Source organism: Hydra vulgaris, chromosome 07 (assembly GCF_038396675.1).
Source record: "Hydra vulgaris chromosome 07, alternate assembly HydraT2T_AEP".
Lineage (NCBI taxonomy): Eukaryota > Metazoa > Cnidaria > Hydrozoa > Anthoathecata > Hydridae > Hydra > Hydra vulgaris.
In genome coordinates, this window is record NC_088926.1 from 29,668,006 (window position 1) to 29,687,325 (window position 19,320).

The window sequence follows — 19,320 nt, forward strand, 5'->3', positions numbered from 1 at the left end:
TAAAGTTATAGGCCAAAACGTTTTGCAAAATACATTACATTTTGACAGTGTTGGTACCAAAAGTTTTTAGTTTTGATAAAAAAAATTTGTCTGATTGCCCTGAATTTTTGTGTGCATACTCTACAAGTTATAAGCAACAAGTTTTATTAACACTGTTTTGGAATTAGGACCATTGCTGAAAAACTGTGGCCACAAAATCATTTATAACCACAAAATCTCCTCATAATATGGATTATTCAATTTTTGAATGTTTTGACCAACTCTGGGGAGTTTGTCAAAACACTCAAAAGTTTTTGAAGTATTTGCAACCCTGAGCAGTTATCTATGTAAAATATAATGAAATGCATGTACACATAACAAATTTGGGGGGTTTAGCAAAATAAGATTTTATAATAGTAGATTTTTTAAGTAATTCGCTCTTTTCATTATGTCCGTATGAATTTTATTCAGAAAAAGCATTACAGAGGCCGTTTGAGTTAAAAATTGAACCCAATGTGAGCAATAGACCAAGGATAATTAGTGTAAATTTTGCTTGAAATCTGACTGGTAGTTTTTGACACAGACAACTTTTACCGAAAAAAGAAATGTACGGCATTCCCTATTTTTTTGTTTAAGCGACTTTACAGGTTAATCCATAAATAAATCACTTGTTATTGTTTTCAAAAATTTAATTTTATTGCATTTGGAATTAATTTCTTTCTTTAACAAAACTACAACTATCAAGGTAAGATTCTTTTTTTACATTTTCAACTTCTGAGGAAAGTTTTTGGTCTATGGAAATGTTTTTTCAGCGAAAAAAGTAGGAAGAGGTAAAAAGTATTGTATTTTATAAGTATAGTGCGCACTTTTATTACAAAAAAATGATATCAAAGAAAAAGGTGCACACTTTAAAAATAATATTTGTTTAATAGATGTATTCCATATTTATTGTTAAGAAAATTGAGTGTGCACTATACTCATTTGCAAACTATACTATATAAAATACTGTTAGATGACAAGTGGGTGAATGAACTAAAGAGAGAGTAGATATGAAAATAGTTTGCTTTTATATCAAAACTATTTTAATCCTAATAAATATATTTTAAAGCTCTGAAATTAAATTATTTTAAATTTTTTGACAGAGTATTGCTTAAATTTTAGACCAATCTTCAAATAAAAGGTTCACCCACACTTTGGTGACCGTCCATATTTCTGCATACAGGTAAAGTTTCGATTCGTTTCAATTGCATCTTTTCAGTAACATCAATTATATTTTGGCTTATAAGTCTACAAACTTTTGCCTTTTTTTTTTTTAATTCATTCCTTTTACACAACTAAGAGATTTAAGTTTAAATTTCAAGACTGATAAAACTATTTGAATACTGTTGCATTTACAGGAGACTAAGCAATTTCTCATAATGCCAAATCATGCAAGAGGTCACGAGGAGAACATAAAAATTGTCTGTCTAACTTGCCTTAAAAAGTGCACCAGGCAAATAACTTCATTCCAAGCAGAGCATTTGTCAAAAATCTATGGCATCAACTTTGACTTGGGTGATGCAAGAGTGCCTCAAGGAATATGTGATACATGCCGGACAATCATGAAGAAGCGAGATGAAGGCTAAGAAGTTGTTCTACCATCACTGTATGACTTCAAGTCTATTTGTGTCAGATTGGAAACTAGTAGCGAAAACTGTGACTGTCTCATCTGCAGGATTGAGCGTCTAAAGCTGAATGAGAAACATCCGCTAGATGTTTCTCGAGCTAATGAAAGGTTTTCCATACAATTGTAACCAATCCACATTTTATGAAAACCTCAAATGGCTAGCTGCTCAATATGAGAAAGTTCCAGAACAGATTGTTGCAAAGGTGATTGCAAGCAAAACAGCTTCACCCGAAGGCACTGTAAGGCTATCAAAACCATCTGGAGTATCACCTCTTCCTGTGACTCCAGGTGCTTCATTTAATAATAAATACCTCAAGTAATGTTACATTGACATGACAAATATCTTTATTCAAGAAGCATTTTTCTCCTCAATATTTTAGTAATTGGAAAAATGTTTCATAAGCCAATTTGAAATTACAGGGCCAAGCGGAGCTATACAAAAAACCATCTCTCCTGCTTTGAAGTCACAAGACATGGTCAATGTTCAGCTCAACACAGCTTTATCTAATGTGGGAATGATGAAATTGGCAAGAGTAGTAAACCAGCTTTCAGGCACAAAGCTTGTTGAGCCGAATTTCAACAAACATTTTCTGGCTGCTGGTCGAAAACTGAGTGATTTTTTTACCCACTCAAATATAAAGGCTGCTGATGCAAAAGGTGAAACTGGTTCAGATCACACTGTTGCCCACTGTAAAAACATCACTGACCTTATCGGCACAATCAACACATCTTGAAATGTTTCAACTGAGCGAGTTATAAAAATTTTTATGCTGGTTTGCTTATTTAATGCTGATGTCTTATTTAAAATTTACAAGCAAATTGTTGACATTTAAAGCTAAATACGCTGGGTTTTGAATACTGTTTACTCGAGGTATCCTATGAAAACTTCATCAAATTCTTGAGAACAGTTCAGAAAAATGTTTCTTGATAGCAATACTGTAAAGATATTTTAATGTGGTTGAACAAAGGCTGGGTATGTGACCACATATGGATTTTCAAATAAACAAAAAAAGTTATGTAAAGCAAAGCAGAAGGAAATTGATAAGTTAGATTTTATTGAAAAGAAGCTAAAAATGACCTAGCCACTATTTTAAATCTGACATTATTTAATCATGATATCATATTATTGTTACAATAAAAATGCCATTTGCTAAATTTTTCATTTTCTATATTTAAAAAAAAAGTCCTGAAATGAAGTTTATTTTCAAATAATATTTTATCGTTTGGGTTCTGTGTTTATTAGAAAGGTACCAACAACTTAAATGTATATTTATATGAATTTTAGTAAGTTTTTTATGATAATAAAGTTACTATTTATTATCTTTTTAAATAAAAATAGTTTATTTTTCTAACTTTTTTTATCATGGTAAGTCCTGGACTATTATTATTATTTATTATTATATTATAAATATTTTTTTTTTGGAATTTTTTTTGGAAAAGTCCTGGAATTTTTTGGCTAATATCCTGGAAAAATAGTGGTTTACTCCAAAAAAATTTTGGAAATTTGATTTTAATTTTCTGTTGGAACCCTGTACTATGTGACAATGTTAATATGTCAATAACTATAAAATAACTTAATGTTTAAAAGCATAAGGTTTTCTCAATTCTTTTCAATGAAATTGAATTAAATATTGTTTTAAATTTTAACAGAATATTTTTTAAATTAATAATTTTTATTTTTTAATTTTATTTGTTAAAGTTAAAGACATTTTTTTAGGCTTTTGGGAATCTATAGATGAAGGAGTGATTGTAATGATTAATCAATATTGGACAAAACTACCCAAAATCAATTTAAATTTTAGGTTATCATTAGTTTTTTATGCACATCGCTCAATTAATATGAGTAAGAAGGTTTTCATTTATTAAATACTTTTTAACTTTTATTATGCTTTTAATTTACAAAATTTTTTTATACCTTTGCATAACTAAAATAAAAGTTCAAAAAATCTTTTTGTTCTTGTTTCAAAAAGATTTTTTTTGTAAATACTAAAATCTTATAATCAAATATGTATATTAGTAAAGGCTATTCTGGGAAAGTATTTTGGGCAGTGGTACTCCCGTTCCAGTGCCTGTTGTAAGGTAATATTGTGAAAACATTGCTTAGGTAGGCCTTTTTCCCAAAAAAAAACAAAACAATATTTGCCATGAAAATGTAAAAAAATTAAAAAAAAGTCCTTTATGTCTGAATTTGGGTGGCACCCAAATGTTAACCAAAAATGTTAAATACTGTCAAAAAGGGTCTAGAATAGCCCCTGGTTAGCATAAATGTGTATATACAAATATGTATATATATATAAACATAAATATATGTATGACTGTAAATTTACATAACAACAACAACAAGTTATTTATTTTCCGTAAATCATTTTTACAATAGTTTTGATTATACTAATAATAACAATAATAATAGTAATAATAATAATATATTATAATAATATAAGATAAAAAAAAACTAATACAAATTATAGTAATAGTAATAATAAGTATGTTTACAATAATTACAATGAAAAAATAGTAATAATAATAACTAATATGATATTGGTAGTTATGAGCATAAAATTGTTTATAATAGTTAATGATTTATTAGAATGGTGTCACTAATGCAGAAATCTGATGAAAGGTGTGACAATAATTTTTAAACATAATATAAGTAATAATAAGCAAAGACTTACATTGAAACATATGGACCGTAAACAAATAGATTAAAGCACATAGAACATACATTAAAACAAACATGTAGAAATCATAATTTGCAAGGTTTAATAATAAAAAATAAATAAAAAAAGAAACAAAAAGTACTGATAATAGTTGTAGTAATGATGATAGTAATAGTCTACTTTCTGTGAACAAGTTTGTGAAAAACAATAAGATTAGCATACTTTACTAGCGCTGGAAATGTTTAGAATGAAAAGTTTTTTGAAGGACTTTGATGTATCTGATTTAAATGGTTGAAAGTTTATCATTCTAATGGATTGACACTGAGACAATAGTAACTTGTTAATGCGATAGTTTTCAACTTATTTTTTAACATATTTATGTATATAGTGGTTATTCTAGATTTTTATACTAGCGATCAATATACTTGTGTCAATATTAACTTTTGATATATGATATGTTTACTGTTAGCAACTTAAATCAGCATTTACCATTTTGAGACATTTTCAAAGGTTATTTAAATGCATTTATAAACTGATTGCTATAACGCAGTTAACAATCCAGTGTTGTTCAGCAATTTTAAAATAAACATTTTTTCATTTTTGGTTAAGTTAATTAATACACCTTAACATTATAAAATAACCTAGACTTATAAAATGCATAATGATCTAAAAAAATTCTTTGTCAAACAATATTTTATACTATTTGTTTAATTACTTACATAACTTACTTTTTGCGTAGACATTCTCAGTCAGAAATTATTTATGATTAGTAATGGTGATTGTATACCATAAATAGAGTATTTTGTTTTGATAATTTTGCCAAGGCTGTTAGAATCAAATTAGAGTCAGAACTGGACAACATTTGGATAAAAATGAGTTTGATACCATTCTTAATGTAATTTTATCAACTTTAACATATCCAAAATCCATTTTGGGAAAAAAAAGTTATAAAAGTTCAAGTCCACCTTACTTTAAAGAGAAGTTCTCGAAAATCAGATTAATCCAGATGGATATTGCTCCAGTTATTTCGCTTAATATCAATAATGTAAATTGGTGCTGGATCCTAAATCAAATGAAACTTTAGCTGAAAAAATAATTAGGAATTTTTTTGGGTGCTACGTTAAACTTTAGCTGTTTATTAAAAAACAAGTATTTAAGAAAGTTGTTTTGAAAGTAAAATTAACAGTTGTAGTCTTATTTGCTGATCCTCAGGGTGGATGCTTGAAATCTGGACTTTTTTGACATAAAATAAAAATTACAATAAAAGTATTAGTTTCAAAGCAATATTTCTGATATTTTAAACAGTAATGTACACATATAAGAGCTTTCATTTCACTCAATCCAGCTGCCTTTACCTTTAATGACTTGCTCGATACGCTTCCTGAACCTGGAGCAGGCGTGCTCCACCTCATCGGCCAACATGTTGGCAGCTGCAGTTGTATTTGCTCGCTTTAGAGATTCAACAGTGTTGTGACTTGATTTATTGGTCTCACGTTCCAAAGTGCCTCTGACATAATAGCCCAATGGATTGAGATCTGGTGAGTTTGGAGGACTAAAGTTGTTCGAACAGAACATAGGAAGATTCTCTTCAAGCCAACCCTGAACCAAATTGGAGGTATGAGCAGGAGCTGAGTCTTGCTGCAACACATATGGCCTACCATTTGAACACTTGTCCATCCAAGGTTTCACCACTTTAATCAGAAGTTCCAAGTAGACTTCTTTGTTGACATTTTGGCCCTTCAGGAAGAAGTGTGGTGGCGTGACATAGCCTTTGCTGGAAACAGACATAAAGACATGGACAGAGGCTGGAAATTTTGTCTGACCAATCACTGGGACATCTTCTGGGTCTTGAGCCAACCATCTGTCAATTCTTCTGTTCACTTTGACGTCCACAGTAAAAATTTTCTCATCGCTGAAAAAACAAATTTACCGGCAGCTTCATGTTTTATTGATGCTAAAAGAATGGAACACTTAGCCACTCTCTTCTCTTTCATTAAAGTAGACAGCATCTGCCTGACTTTCAGGACATAGGACTGCAAAGAAAGTATTACATCCACCCCATGCATGAATAAACAATAATCATTTTCACATAATTTGTAGACTTAATGCAATGCTTTTTTATGCTGATTGTTTCTGTATAGTGACGCATTTTCCATTTCGTACAAGTTCAATTCCTTTTATAGCAATTGCTTTGTCAGTGTTCTTTGTGGTAATTAGATTTTGTTTTTTAGTGATTTTTTTATTTATTTTTTAATTGTTAGAATTGTCAAAGTATATCAAAAGCTGTTGTAAGGTTGCAGGCCTTTTTTTTTATAAAAATGACACAAAGTCATATTTATAAAAAAAAATTTATTGTATAATAAACTGCAATGCTTCTTAAAAGGCACGGTTGTTGCAACAACAACAAAAATTTAAAAAGAGTGCCAATTTAAATGCAAATTTATTTGATCAAAATAGAGTAACTGATAAATAATAAATTATTACACTCTAAATTATATCAATAAAATATAAACTTATGAAAACTAAACTGATCAAAACTAGTGGTGAAAACTGATAATGAAAACTGATAATGAAAACTAACTGATGAAAAATAAAATTATTACACTCTAAACTGTTGCATAATAATTTATTTTTTTTTGTAATGAATTTAATATTTTATATATTAATTACTTTAATAAATTATTTTTTTTTGTTGTGGAATTGCTGTAATAATTTTCAAAATGCCTGCATTCTATTACAATAAGAAAATATAAAACTTTTTTTTTTTAAGCAGAAAAACTTTTATTGCTCTTTGTCAAATTTTATATTAAATAATTAATGTTGTTTATAAAAAAACGGATAGTTAGTATGAAAACTCAAAGACAATACTTGTCTAAAGAATTTTTTCATGGCGCAATAAATGTTGCTTAACATACATACATTCTTGTAATATTAACATTACAAATATATGTTTGTAATAAGTATAAAAACAAATTTTGTATTTATTTAGTATTTTTTTTTTAATGAAGAAACAGATAGCTTGTGCAAAAACTAAAAGCTTTTGTAAGAAACTGTTTAGAGGAGCAGCTGGCATGACTTGCCATGTTTGTTTTAGGAGAGCTTTCCTAACCAATACTGCTTTATTCAAAATTTCAATGAGTTGTTACATTATTTTTTCCGTTGTTGATATTCTATAAATGCAGCACTATTTTAAAGAAATTTACTTTCATTAAAGTGCAAAATAACGCTGTTTATTTTTTTCTGTCACTATTAAATCTATTTATAATTATATCATCATACAGTAATTTGCTTGTATTTAATGTTCTTTTTTCAAAGTTTAAGATGTTGTGTTTATTAAAATAACATATTTGTTTTAAAAAACCTTTTATGAGGATTTTTCATTTTATTTTTGTTTATTATTTTAATAGAAACTATAAACTATATAAATTGTTTCGAAAAATACTAATACTGTTATTATAAAGTGACAATTTTATTTCAAAGTAATAGTTTTAATATAAAATATTATCAATATTACAAAAATACAAAACTTTAAGTTTTATAGTGAAATAGTGCTCTTCCCTTGACATTTCTTAAATTCTTTTAAAATGAATGTTGATTGAATAATGATTTTATTCAAAAATTTAGTTGGTATTAATTAAATGCTTTCAAATAATCTGTTAAAGTTTAGAACATAAATGGTTAAATCATTTTTACAAACATTTTTTTACATATTTGAAAACTTAATGAATCATTAAATACAGCTCAAGTTTCAGTAATCTTATGATAAAGGTTATTTGGAGTTTATGTTAGCTGTTATGTATGCTACAAACAGATTTCTTTTTAAAAATCAATAAGTTTTTATATGTACAACTTTTCTTATATTTTTTTATATTAACAATATATTTTTATATTAACACTTTTTCATGAGAATCTTCACCCCTAATTGACCAAAAAAATAATTTTGTTTTCATAGCAATTTCTTATGCGCACATAAAAGAGACAATTTACTCCAGATCTATACCATTAAACAATTACAGTTTTGTTACATTAGATGAAATTCTGACATTTGTTCAATATAAAGACTTTATTGTATTTCGTGTAAGTTTTTTTTTTTATTAAATTATATTTTAAATAAATTATTTTTTTAATTAAAAAAAAGTTTGTTTATTTTTGTTTTTTTCTTTTATCTTCTTTTATAGTAATGGATTAGAAGTTAAGCTGATAAGCTCTATTTAATTATGTCAATTAAAATATTTAAAATATTAAGCTTTGTTTAATTATCTCAATTATAATAAAAGTATCAAGTAAACAAAATAAAAACTAGTAATTGATACAGTGTAAAGTTTGCTATTAGTTTATTATTGGTTTATAACAAATTTTAGTTGGTTTAATTAATCAACCTATATTTGTGACATTTGGTTATATTGACTCAAGTATTTATAAATAGTAAGAAACTAATTTTAAAAAATATTTTAATAATGACATCAGTTACAAAATAACAATGTTTTGATTAGATTGTATTGTATTTTAAGTCAGAGATGAATCCTGCGTATTTTGGTATTGCTTGTAAATTTTTTCTAAAATAGAAAAAACTGATATAAAAGTCATAAAAAGAATTGATTGTGGCTTTTTAACATTTTAAAAACAGCTGAAAAGCCCCTTCACTTCAAAGCTCATGTCATTAGCAAGTATTTCATGTTTTATGATAATTTGTTTAATAGCATAATAAACCTTTTTTTAAAAGCGTTTAGCTTAGAGTAAAAACACTTCATTAGAAAGTTTGCAAAGAAGGTTAAGAAATGAAACTACTGTTTAAACTATTCTAATCAAGTCTAAATTTAGGTTTAAGTTTTTAGATTTTTATTGGGCAGAGTCAGATTATTTTATATTAAGTTGAATAAAGTTACATTTTATTAATAATTTCAGCAATATGAGAGAAAAAAATTTTACATATATTACTTTTAATTCGTACAATAATAATAATAATAAATATTGTATAAAAAATAACTTTGTTATGTTTTCTACTATTAAATTTATGTATTAAACTGAAAGTTTATTAAAACAACTGTTTATGTTGTTGCTTATAAAGATAATTGTACAAATTGTTTTAAAAACATTTACATTCATTGTAAAAAATACACTTTTTAACTATATAATATCTTTTGATATTTAAAAAAAAAAATTTCTTATAGTACACAATTGTTCAAAGCAATTTCTCACTTTATTTCAGCATATTTTATAAAACGTTTTCAAAAATCTAAAAAGTCGTGGTCAAGTTGTCACAAAAAAAAAATAGATATGGTCAAGAATAATTTGCAATTGCACCTCTTTCCTGCCCACAAGTGTATATATAAATATATAATACTAAACAACAAAATAATGACTAGAATTCCACTGAAATTGTAAACAGTAATAACTTCATTCGGACTCTATGAAAATCTTTTCTTCTTTGAGAATACATTTCCTTATATTTCATTGTATTAGAATAACATCTAAATTTGATTTAATTCTCTTAGAAAGTTATGACCTGCTATGTTACATTATTTTTTTAGTTAAATTGAACAAGAGTTCAATATTAGGCTACATATAGAAAAAAGTTTTAGCATTTTTAATAGCAATATAATTGATTGGCTCGCCTTTATAATCTTGGTTTCTTTCGAGACATCTGTCTAATTTTGTATATTCACTCTATAAGTTTTTTTAGTTTTAATTAATGTTTCCTACTTTTCATCTGAGGCTGACAAGTTTGTGTTGCATGAAGATAAACAAATTTATTCTGTTTATTGCCATTTGAGAATATTCTTGTTGCACAATCGTCCATGTCCATCAAAATTTAATCAAAAAGCTTCTATTACTATTTTATTATTATTCGTATTTAATAATAGTAATAACAAGCAGCAGTTCCAAAAAAGCTGTTAATAAGTTGTTGATAATCAATGTGTATGGCACAAATAATTGTAAATTATTGAAACTAATCAATATTGGCACAAAAGTTAAATTTTATTTCTCAGAAGCTTTCAAAATCTCTTGAATTGTCTTAATTCTTATTAAGCATTTACAACCAATTTCATATTAAAAATACCTTGGAAATCGACTATTTAAAAAAATGTAATCTTTCTTGATCCTTAAAAAAATGGAAGTAATGAGTCCCTACAAAGTCTCAAATCTCACTATTGAAGTATGTAAATCATTAGAAGTGGTCTTAGGTATAGTTTTCCCATACAGCTAATCAAAGAAAGAAGTTTGTGATAATGTACATTTAAATAAAGTAGCTAATTATTTTATTTAAAGTATCATTGGAAGTTTTATTATTTTTTATTTATATTAATTATATAAGATTTTTTTATATAAGTAAAATAAAAAAGTAAAAATTATAAAAAAGATTTAATATTATAACCGATGACTTTAAACAGTGATGGTCTCTTTAATAAACTTTATATAAGAATCATTAAAGTTAATTCACACAAAAAAAAGAATGATTTTGTTGAGAAGAAAAAAAAAACTTTTTTTGAAAGCCGTTTTAATTAAATATCTATGATCTTTACTCATGTTTTTATATTATTAAAACACATTTAAATAAAGTAACAAATCACTGCTAATAATTTTTTATAAAAATAATGATTAACAATATATATATTTTTTTATATTTATATATGTATTTTTTATAATAAATGTCTTTAAATAAAAACAAATTATATCAACTTTTTCAATAAACTTAATTATTTTTATTTCGTTTATGTTACTGTGAAGAACTGTTAAGAATTTTTTTTTTAACTCTTAAATGTGCACATTTACTGGCATTAAACAATTGTTTGGTATTAAACAATCATTCTATGTAAGTTGTTACTTTATTTAAAAAGGGTTTTGCATAATATTATATTATAAAAACATTAGTAAAGATAAAAGAAGTTATTTATTCCAAATGTAATCTAGAGAATCTTAATTGTTTATAATTTATTTTAGTCAAGTTTTAGTTTTAGTTTTTTTATTTTAGTTTTAGTTAAGTTATTTTTATTTTATCTTTCGTTTTCTTTTTTTTTTTGCAAAGATTTATTTGCTTCTTTAAGGATAAGTTTTTATCAAAGTTTCTTCATATTTAAGTTAAGATTTTTTCAGCATGTTTTTAAAATGTATACAAATTTTTAAACCATGTTAACGCCCATGGTCAAGTTTTCAAAATCAAATAGTATTTGCATGCCTTCCTGGCCAAGCCTGACTTTAGATCTATGCTTGATATTTCCATAATAAAAGTCATTTGCTCAATCAGCTAAATATGCTCACTGATGCCACATTACTTTCTCTTCTTACAAATACAATTTATATTATACTAAAAATCTCAAGTATTTATACTAAAAATTGCTTACCTTTATTTTTATATAACAAAAGAATGTATAATAAAACATTGAATATTATGCATTTTGTAAATAATATTGCCAAAAAATAATATTTTTTAAATAGTCTTTTATTTTGTTCTACTTTATTAAAGTTAGAAAATTAGTGCGAAAATATTTATTCTATAGCATGGATAAACTTTCTCAAAATGTTTTAGTGTTTGCTTTGAATGTTTTGATTCATTAAATCTGGAAAAGGATAAAAATTATAATTTTTTTGAAATTTTCACTTTTTATTGATAAATTTACCTGCTTAAGTCTAATTTACTTTTTTTAATTATCGTTTTAGTTTTTTTTTTTGAATGCTCTTGTCGTTATGAAGTAAATGTTATCTCTGCTGATGCAGCTCTAGAAGGTAAAATTGTAAAATATGAAATAGTTGTTATATATATATATATATATATATATATATTTAAACATGTAAACACTCGCCTATATTTAGTTTTTTTATAAGTTTGTATTACAATGCCAACAGCAAATACAAGGATAATAACTTGATTGCACTAAATACTTTTTTGATCAGGTAATCAAGTATAATAATTATTGAAAACCTATGATTGTATCTTTTGCGTATGTGTTTTTTTTTTGAACCTGAATTGTGCTTCACCAACACAATTCAGCACAGTACCATAAAGAGTTATTCAATGTTATTTTTATGTAAGTGTTTTTGAATTAATTGGGAAATTATTAGAATTAGCACCCTACTAATTCATTAATTATATGTTAAATAATAAATTAGTTTTTGCTGGTTTTATGTTCTAATGATTGTGGCTTTTCCCTAATTAATTAAAAGCAAAATTTAAATAATGGAAACTTAATAAGTATTTTAAATACTTCACTTTCAGTTTGCCCTATCTGTCTCTGCCTTAACATCAAGCAAAAATGTACTATTGAAGTTGATTTTTTAAAGGCTTTTTTTAGTACTGCCATCCATCCTGTCATTGAATGAAGAGGAAACGGTCTACAATCCAAGACATTTTTAGCCAAAACAACCCTAATACTATGCCTCTCACAACCAAATACTTTTTGATATCCAAATGATTCTTTGTGAATAAATTTGATTTTAAAAAGAAACATACTTGAACAGCAACTTACAATATTTTGTTTTTTTAACCCTGTTTATTGCCTTGAATTCCTATTATGTAGCTGTTGTTAACTTTAAAGAATTTTTTCGATTGTTTAACTGTATTTAGTTATTCCAAGCTACCTATTAATTTCTTCATAAGTAGGTATTTTTAGAGATGTCTGTATTGACCCTGTTCGTTGCCTTACGCCATTAACCTCTATTATGCAGCTGTTTTAAACTTTAATTTTTTTTTTTTTTTAATTTTTATTTAAGGTATATTTAAATTTTACATTAGTAGGTATTATTAAAGGTATCTACTTTTTACAAAGTTTGCCAGACCAGCTTACTCATTTTGAGACTTAAAATCGACAGTTTCATTCTAACTATTAATGGTTATTATCCTTTGATTTTCAAATTTTGACTTACATATCAACTTATCCTTTTGTTAGGAAATCAGCTTTGAATCCTCTGGCTATTTATTTGACTGTTCTTTGATCTTTTTTTTTTTTTTAACATTTTTACTTCCAGCAAGGCTGCAAGCAACCACTATTTAAGTTGGAAGTTACTGGAAAAGAAAAGATGAAGTTTATAGAGCAAGATTACGATTGACAGACGACTTGCAAATTGTATGAATCAGAAAAGCAAGATCAAGGAAGCAAAATCCAGAGAACTGATGTTTGAGGGAAAAAACAAATTAGAATTTTTGAAGTACTTAGGAACAGTCACAGTAAAGGATGATTGAATGACAAGTAACACGAGAATGAATTTTAGTAGATGGCACAAGAGGCGCTAGCTCTTTAGAGCAGTGCCCATTATAGTACTTATAGAATAGAGAAAGAAAAGCAAAATTACAATGATGTGATAATGGTTGGAGGTTGGTTGCAAGAGCAGGTCCAACTCTGTTTACAATGCATTTTTATATGTACTTTTGTTCAGCACCACTTCACTTATTGACTTTCTCTTTTTTTTCTTTGTTATTGTTCTTTTTTGTCCCAAGTCTCTGATATTGTTTTTGATCAAAGTGATTCCTCTTTTTCTTTATCTAACTTGTAATACTGTTGCTATTAGTGATTACAATGCTCAACTCACTACAGGATTTGACTTTAGTGTTACTGAAACTACCGGCACTTAAGTTGAAATATTTTGTCATTAGCTCAATGGTTAACATTGTTACTCATTTTCAATAATCCCAAGTAAACTTGAATTAGTAATTTTATTTTATTTTCAGACAACCCAAAAAATACCATTTCTTTTTGATTTTCAGACCTTGCGTTTTTTAAAAAAACTCAGAGATTTAATAAAAATTACTTGAGGTTTATACCAAAACCTGAATAAAAAATGTAAAAATCTTAAAAAAAGTCCTTTTTCTTAATTTGGTTTTTAAAAATATTTAAGATTGTTTTTTTAATACTATAATATTTAAATTTTTAAAAGATTTCTGAAAATTTTTAAAATTTGTGTGGAAAATTTTGAAATAATCATAAGACCGTGAGAATTACAATTTGTGAGAATTGCAACTTAGGGCAAAACCTTGAGAATTGCAGTTTGTGAAAATTGCAATTCTCAAGGTAAAAAATGGATAGTCTGGATTTGTGTCCTGTCTCTTACTCTAGTTTGTGCTCGTCTTGTTTGTCATTTCTTTTTTGATGGTTCATACCATGCTATTATCTTACTAAAACTTTTATTTCATACTTCATCTGCATCATAATCATTGCACTTTTTACTGCTAAGTTAAGGTTGATTAAGATTCTTTATGTAATTTTTTTTGTGATTGTTCTTCGGCTGGTGTCTTTTGTCTTTACCTAAAATTGCCCCTCATTTAGAATCCCATATTCAATCTGGCATAAAAGCTTCTTCTAGTTGGTTTCAATTTTTATCCTTTTTGTGCAGTAGCTTTTTTTAACTTTAATACCTTTGTATATCATTTTCACCGGGAACAAAAAAAGTTGGATTATGACAACAAACCCTTTTGAGAAAAACTTAATACAATAAGGTCTATCATTTTCAGATAATTAAATCTTATGTTCTATCTCAGAATTTCCAACAACTATCGGAAAATATTCTATACTATTATTGTAACAAAGGAAAATCTTACATTTTATTTTTTACACACATTTTTTCATTTTTTATCTCCTAAGAAAAACTACTTTTAAAAAACTTTTTCTCTTATTCCTCTCTTGATCTATTCCTGCAATTCTAGAGAAACAACTTAAGCCATATCTTGATATCCAAATCACTGCTCTGCTTTTCTAAAGTTATTTCTGGCTTAAACTTTTTTAAAGTTTATAGTATAGACAGCATTCTTGTCACAGTTCTAAAAGAGTTTTTTTCAAAACTGTTTTTTGTACTTTTTAAGCTATTTATTGACTTCTTGACTTAACCTTGTTTTTATAAACTTTTTTTTTTTCTTTTGTTAATTCATCTCCTTAAGGCCGAGAAGGCCACTACAGACCAGGAGGCTACTTAGTTGCAGTTGTAACCCTCTCTCAACTCTATAACTCCAAAACATGAACTGTGACAAACAAGGCCGCTGCGTGGAGAAACAAGTAGAGCATGGTACTACAAGGGATGTAGTGGGGATCAAACTCGGAACCTCTCACTTATGAAAGAACCGCTCTACCATTACACCACTACACCATTGCTACTTGCTACTTTTATAAACTTTGAGATTTCTTTGACCTCTCTAACTATTGTCTAATAAATGGTTATATAATTGACCAGTGACTAATCAATTGGGTCTTGATATCTTTACGTTCTTAAAATGAAAATTAAACCTATGTTGGACTACATAGACTGGATTGTGTCTATGGTAACAATTTTGAACCTTTATTACTTACACAACCCTACCAACAGTTCCAGAGTTGGTAATAAAAATGTAGAATGGTAATTAGAATGTGTAAACTGGATTGTATCTATGGTAACAATTTGGAACCTTTAATACTCACACCAACTGTTTCAGAGTTAGTAATTAGAATGTGTAGAATTAAAAAATAAGTATTCCCGAATTAAGAAATTATTTGCCTGCTTGTTCAAAAATGATTTATCTCTGTAGCCTGTGCCGGAGAAGTGTTCAAATAAAGTTGTAGAACTGTATATTATTGCATAGGTGCTAAAATTTTAAATTAATTTAATTACTGACTAAGTTATTAACTTTATATTGTATTAAGTATATATATTGTATTAAGTATATATTATATTGTATTAACTGTATATTGTATTAAGTTATTATCTAATATTACTGTTAAGTTATTAATGTTTGAAATTTTTGTTTGTTAAAGACATTGATGAATGCAATAATACAAGTCGATGTCCTTGGACAAATTCTATATGTGAAAATACATTTAGATCTTATTTGTGCAAGTGTGAAAAAGGATGGAGGTTGGGTAAAGATGGTGCCAGCTGTGTTGGTGTGTGGCTTGTTGTTTAAAACATTTAATGCACATATTTTACAATATTTTTTTAGTTTCTACTTCTAATATTTTTCAAATTTGAAATGTTGTTATCTCTCAAATTTTCTTAAAATGAAGAATTGTAATGATAATAATAGTTAATTTTGTTAAATGCATATTTAGTTTTAGTTTTAAAATAAAATTGTTTTATAACTTTGTTTATATTAATCTAAGTTTATTTTAATTTTAATAAGCAAATGAAAAATACCTTTATACCCTTATAATACATTTCTAAAGATGTCAATGAATGCACTTTCTTGCCACTTTTATGTTCTTGGAATAATGGAGTATGTCAAAATTTTAATGGCAGTTATTTGTGCACATGTCAAAGTGGATGGAAAATAGGTCAAGATAATGCAAGTTGTGTTGGTAAGTTGTTTATCAAAAAACCATTAGCTAACCCAATTTTGCTTTTATAGCTTTATTATTTATGTTTTTACTGAGTGTTTTTTTTTTAGATATTGATGAGTGTACTGACTCTACTCGAAAAATATAATGATTTCTTTTTTTGAAGATTTTATTTATAATCATTTTAAAATTTGAAATGCAATAATTTTGAAGGTCTTTCAAAATGCATAAAATAATGAATAATAAACGAACAAAAAAAACTAAAAAGTTTGATTTTAAATATTTATAATCTTGATACATTTTTAGTTTTTCAATAGAAATACTACTTAAAATTTTATTTATTTATAAAGATATACATGCGGTAGTGGTGTAGTGGTAAGAGCGCTCGCTTTCTAAGCGAGAGGTTTGGAGTTCGACTCCCACCACGTCCCTGGAAGTACCGCGCTCAACTTAGTTTCTCCGCGCAGTGGCCTTGCTCGGCTTGGCAAGGTTCGTGTTTCGGAGTTAAAGAGTTGAGAGAGGGTTGTACCACGAATAACAACTAAACTCGACTGTATTGGCCCCCCTCGGGCCTTGGGGAGATGAATAATCTAAAAAAAAAAAAAAAAAAAAAATCAATGAATGTACTATTCTCCCACCACCGTGCACTTTGATTAATGAAGTGTGTCAAAATACTAATGGAAGTTATTTTTGCATGTGTGATATTGGGTGGAAATTAGGTCAAGATAATGCAAGCTTTGTCGGTGAGTCATTTTGAATCTAAAATTTGTACATATTTAACTAAAACTTGTTTTTGAAGGATGAAAAATTTATTATTATTATTTTTTTTTTTTGTAATCATCATTACTTTAGCTTTGTTTTTATCTTTGTTTTTACATTTGCACGGGTTTTGACAGTGCTACTTTCTGTGAAGTAGAAATATTAAACATTAAATGTTTAATTTCAAATTTAATTTGAAGTATTAATATTAAATATTAAAGTTTTTGCCATTTTCATCATTGTTTTCTTGTGAAAAAACAGAACTTTTAATTTAATTCTTGGTTGAAATAAAATAAATCAATAAAAATATATGCAGTTCTTTTAGGTTAAATCATCTAATCAAAATTAACAAAAACTGTAGTTTGTCAGAGCTACATTGTTAATTGCATCAAATAAAGTAAAGATCATAGTTGCTTTGTTGTCTAAACATGAGTCAAACCATTTTTAGAGTACCTAATTTAAAAAGTTCCTAAAAATAACGCAGTTTTTTAAAATTAATTTAAAATTTTATTTTATTAAATAAAGTTTTAAATTTTAGAGCAATTGAATTTTTTTTTTGCTATTAAAGTTGTGAATTATTGTGCTTTAAAAGTGTTTTTAAAATTTTTTTAAACTTTTTTTTTTTTAATGTTAACCATCACCCTAAGGCTATTACAGTCAAGATAGGGATTGAAGCTTTTCTCTGAACATTTTTTATTATTATTTACTTATTGTTTCTTATTATCATTTAGTCTTCTTCCATGGTTGACAAATTTTTATAATGGGGTTATGTGCTTGTATGTTACCATGAAGTAAACGTTACTTTTTTTTCTAATATTCTGACAGAATTTTATTTTTAGAGTTGATCTCGGGAGTTTTTATTTTTACTTGTACTTGAGTTAAAACTTTTTTATAAATAACTGGCTGCAAAAAGTCTTTTTCACCTCTATCGGCATATACTGTCATTTTTCCTTTAGTTCAGTGTGCAGTTTAAATTGACTCTTGCATTTTTTTTCAAGGTTCTGTGAATAATTTATTAGTTTGAAGCAGATCATAGTTCACTCAACTTATCTGGTTCAACGAAATACAGAACTTACGTTTTGATATATAATTATTTTTTGTGACGAAGGGGCATTCATAAAGTATGTACCTTAGTGCATACTTTATGAAGACTTTATTTGTGTACATACTTTATAAAGCAAGGATTTAGGACAAGTTTTTCAAATCATTAAGAACTTTGGCATTTTTTTTTTATATAACAGTATTCATTTTTTTAAACTTGTGAAATTCAAAGCTTTTGTTTAAAAAGTTTTTGGAGATATAGAAAACAAGAGATATTCAAATCCTATATGGGGTAATTAATTAGTAATAATATTAACAACAATTTATCAATGTATTAGTTTTATATTTAGTTATATAATAGTTACAAGATAACTTCAATAATTTCAATCAGTTACCTTGATTTTTTTTTTTCTTTTTTTTCTAGAAAACACATCTCAAATATCTGCAATCATTGGTTCGACTCTTGGATCTGTTATAGTACTTATTATAGTTGTTGTTATTGCACTATGGATTCGAAAGACAAAATTAAATCTCCAAGAAACAGTTCTCAATCCTGATATATACAGTTTAGAGTGAGTAAATTTTTAATGCATTTATTATTATTATTGTTGTTATTATTATTGTTATTATTATTATTATTATTATTATTAATATTAATATTATTAGTAAAAATTTATTTGAAAATTTTGAAAAATAGAAACTTTGGATTTTATTTTGTTGTTCTTTATATCCTAAATAATTTTGTTATTTATTGAACTTTTAATGCAATTATTTCTTTTTTTGTGTTTCCTTTTTTGTTATTAAAATCATTTATGAGCAGTAATAACAGTCCAAAAAATATACAAGTATACCTTAAATACAATAAAGTGCACATCTAAAAAGTTTTTAAGTGTACATTTAAAAGTTTTTTTTTCAAACCTAAATAGTAGTTTTTTTAAACATTGTATTTTTGAAGAAGTATATAGAGTATATAAGATTTGGAACT

At 26.5% G+C, this 19,320-nt stretch overlaps 1 long non-coding RNA gene across 1 annotated transcript; it reads left to right on the plus strand.

The window, feature by feature from the left end:
- The first annotated feature begins 5,071 nt into the window (after positions 1 to 5,071).
- LOC136082395 (uncharacterized) lies at positions 5,072 to 18,749 on the plus strand. The gene is made up of 5 exons (XR_010639658.1): positions 5,072 to 6,511; positions 8,255 to 8,379; positions 11,962 to 12,027; positions 16,017 to 16,145; positions 16,425 to 18,749. It is a non-coding gene; the product is annotated as an uncharacterized LOC136082395 (long non-coding RNA).
- The last annotated feature ends 571 nt before the right edge of the window (positions 18,750 to 19,320 follow it).